This window comes from Dipteris shenzhenensis, chromosome 2 (genome assembly GCF_047967505.1).
Source record: "Dipteris shenzhenensis isolate YYH24624 ecotype China chromosome 2, Dip_SZ_1.0, whole genome shotgun sequence".
Classification (NCBI taxonomy): domain Eukaryota; kingdom Viridiplantae; phylum Streptophyta; class Polypodiopsida; order Gleicheniales; family Dipteridaceae; genus Dipteris; species Dipteris shenzhenensis.
The window spans coordinates 30,868,884-30,873,369 of NC_141597.1; positions in this window are offsets into that span (position 1 = coordinate 30,868,884).

The following is a 4,486-nucleotide window of genomic DNA, read 5'->3' on the forward strand; positions in this document are numbered from 1 at the left end:
CCACCAAAACCACTCACAACCACACTAGAAAACTACTCCGACCCTTCCAAGATGGAGACAACACCACTAATAGACATGAAATTTGTCTGTCAATCTATTCAATAGCCTGCATGCGACATGCAATACCAAGACAATGGAACCAGAGTGCGTGCAAACACACCGTCAGACTCCACCATCACAGTATTGAAATCATTCACAACCATTCCAATTAAACATCACGCAAGCTCTCAACGATTGACCCACAACCACCACTAGCAATTAATAACCTTATCTCATTCAAAAATTCCCAAAATCCATGCATCACACACAACATGCTAATCTAATCGTGTCAGGGACGATAAGGATCTGCTTGACACGAGCTTCCCCCATATGGTTTTTTTGTAGCTCATCATCAATAGACGGGCTCCTCTAATTAGAGGGACAAAATCTACAGAAGCGATGAGGTCCATCTCTGCACGCCCATGTTGAAGTTGCACTGATTTTTGCTGTGCAATAGCCCGCAGACATCACACAAGCCACCACAAGCAATGCCATGGTCTTATTGCAGACACTGATAAGAGTGGAGCTTGAAAAATGAAAGACCGTAAATGTGAGACACATGAGATAATAGATTTTGAATCGGTTTAAATCTATGAAATAAAGTGATTGAAGACAAGAATAATATAATTATTAGACTCCCTTCTTTCGTTCATCCTAGTCCTTCTACAAGCACATTCTTCGTTCATCACTCTTAATTTATCATCTCTCCACCCACCATGGATGTCCTTGGCATCGTCGGAGACATCGAGTTTGGAATCGACAGTCTCAAAGAACTCATCAAGCTATAATAAATTGTAATCTTTGATCCTATGAAGCATCGAGCTTGCATGAATTACATGCAATCCATGTAGAATCCTCGTTATGATCATATTTTGAGCCATATCCTCACATTTATGCATGTTTGCTATTCCAAGGAACCCAATGGCCCAAGTCAAGCACTGTGGTGGCCTTCAATTCACTATCTTGAATATCGGAGTGCCATTTCTGAGCTACCTGATATCTGCTATATGGATTGCTATGTGGCATATAGCAGTGTAGTTTTTCATTTACCTACTATCTGCTATCTTCTATATGGACTGCAATGTGGGAAATAGCAGTGCAGCTTGTTTGCTACCTACTACCTACTATATGGAGTGCTATGTAGCACATAGTAGTGGAGTTCCTCTACTACCTCTACCTATTCTTTGCTATATGGACTGCTATGTAGCATATTATAGTGTAGTTTGTCTTTTAGTTGCTACCTACCATATACTATATGGACTATTATGTAGCACATAGCAATGCAGCTACCACTAGCTACTATTTGGACTGCTATGTAGCACATAGCAAAGCAGTTTGTCTACAATTTGCTACCTGCTATATGGATTGCTATGTAGCACATAGTAGTTCAGTTTGTCTACTAATAAAGAGGTTCTTTGTGATCAAAGCGTGGGCTATGTTGAAGAATGTTGATATCCCATAGCCAAATACAATGGGATTCAACTACAAGTTTGTGCGATGATATGGCGACTCAAACAAATCCGTCAAACCAGAGCCATGATAGCTTTACAATACACGACAAGGTTTCTCTTCCATTCAAGAAAACAATTACAGACAATCCATTGTTTGTAGCTACCAAGATTGAATCAATCAAGGGTTGGGAGTGTAGTTGGTAAGAAGCCATGCAATAGAAATGCAAGAAATGATGATCTTTTTGGAGGCCAGAAGCCAGTTGTAATCATTGAGTATGATTCAGTGGATTATGATTGAATATCAAGATTTGTAAAAGTTTAGCAAGCAGCTATCTGATATAATAAGCCAAGATGTCAATACTTAAGAGGAGAGATGCAGCTTATGTTGAAACCAATGGGTATGTATAGTAAGATAAGGTAAGGTGCACAAGTTGTGTAGATGAAAGTCCTCTCAAGTTAGTGCATGGAATACTTCTCTTTTAAATTCAAAGGAGCAGTTTGCCCATGATTTAGAAGAATGTGCACCACACTTTGAAGGGATCCACCAAGAAGATAATGAGAATTTAACTTGTCATTACTGCCCTTGATAAAGAAGACAAAATCTAGGAAGTATCTAATAGACTAGTATCAGGACTATGATCAATATCACATTGGTGATGCCAATAACAAAACTATGCAAACAACTCTTAGAAACACAAACATAGCGGTAACATCGCCAATCAGCTGAAAAGACCAGACCTAAAAAGTAGCCCTGCTTCTTATGCATACTAGTCCCTATACTACTAATATCATTAATGGGATGTGTTATGGAGTAAAGCCTACAAGTGAAGTACTAATGACCCTCGCATAAAATATTGCATAACATTTAGCATTATAGTTTTGGCCAAGACTTAGCAAATCCCATGGACAGTAGGTAGCAGAGCTTCAAATTACCAAAAATAGCAAGTCCTCGTCGATGCTTCTCCCTTCCAAACACTAACACAGACAAAACCAAGAACAAAGACCAGGTACCTTGTAAAGAGAGTAAACATTGGAAGCTGAGAATCACTTGAATAGATTATCAATCATATTTCAATCAATGTCCTTTTCACATGTCACACACGTTTAGATGTGTGTACAATCAAAGTAGCCCAGTGGTCCAAGTAACCACTCTAGTGGTTGATTGCAATTTCATTTTCCATTGCCAATTTAAAGATATTCAGACCAGCAAGGTTGCCTATTGCTCAATGAGCTATGCTATAGTGAGTTTGTCAAGCTGTTGAACATAGGAGATTGCATTAGAGTAACAAACTTCTTTGTATGCATAAAAAATCCTAGGAACAACAGAGGGATAAAATTTCCACCCTTCCAGTAGAGTTGAAAGAATACAACCTTCCCAGAGCTATATGCTCAAGGAACTATTTTCCAATACAAAGAGAAGTGCAAGAATTTGATTAATAAGGGAGAGGGTAGCCAATTGCCTCTTGCAACTCTAGCAGTGGTTGTCATCAAACTTGGAACGTCATGCAAACAGAGCGATGAAATAATTTTTGGACATGGCGAGCTTCCAGAGGATTTGATCACTATAAGGTTTAGCTTTGCTTCTTGCACCAAATAATTAATCTCTTCTCCTGTGTGAGTAGTCACTGAATGACATTGTTCCATTTGCATGTTCTTTAACGTAGTTGACTTTCTGGAGCAATCAACGCTCTAATTTTGTCAAGATAGCTGAGACATTCAAGGCGTTTGGTGAGGTACAATTCATATTGCACAATGTTGGTTGCAAAAAGAATGCACAACCAATTTCTATCAACATGCTGACATCACAAGCTTCTCTTTCAGTTTACCTTTCTCAATGTTCACTACACACCTTCTACAATTCAAATATGGCCCACAGGAACCAGGTCTTAGACATTATATTTTTGGAAGCAAATTCACTTTCTTTGTTGTGCTAAAATGAAAATTTCCTAACTAAGCATAGTCCCAATTCTTCACAGATAGTCGGAACCTTGACAGTTTTATTGGAGTGAATTGAACATTGTATGAAGGCGCATGTGCAATTTGCAAAGGCAATAAGATATCAAGGGACTTTGAAAAGGTGTATTTCTTGGCTTATGACAAGAAAATGCTAAAATTCGCAAGGTTAGAGCTGTCATAAGCACTTCAAAATGAGCAACCATTGAGGTCATATTGAAGGATGCAACTGTGGATAACTATCTCGTCCATTTGGGGAATTGCTTGACACCAATATGCACCTGTTGAAGGCCTACTTATTCAACAAGAAGATTGAAGGTCATTTCCTAACTAATATGTTTGGATTGGTCACTGGGTTTATAGCTCCTATTATTGAGGAAGCTTAGTCATTCCTCTTGTGGATCCTCATAAGGAAGACCGCATTGCACATTTTCCATCTTTGCAATAAAGACTTCCTTCATATGAGGGTTTCCCAATGTGTATGCTTTTGTGTTGCTTCCCCAATTTGTTCAAAAAAGTTTATAGAATTCTATATTCTTAAAAAGGGTTGCATGTTCTCATGATAAATCTTAAGTAAATTAAAACCAATCCCCAACAGACCATAACCTTTTGAAATGAAGATGGTCAATATGATAGCACAAAGTACTATTAACATTGAGAGATACTTCTTGGGAAAAAATCTTGAATAATAAATGTGCTCTATTTTTCATCTCATACTTTCTTAACTTCCACATATTGGCTCGATCTTTCTTCAAATGTATATGTAATAAAGTGAAGGAGTTGATGAAGTTGGAGAGTGTTGATTTCTTTGAATGGATGAATTACTATTTTACAGATGTGAATTTTGAATGTATATATCCAAATGTCACCTGCTTCGAAGGACCTTTTTCATTTGCAAGATGAGAATTGCATACTATCCTCTTTCAACTCCTTTGCCTTATCGACATTGGTTGAAACATATGCGTTTCAAATACAAATCTTCTATCAAAGTTTTGAGAACCTGTGTAAGGAGTATGAGAAGAACAATTCCCTTCACAAAAATT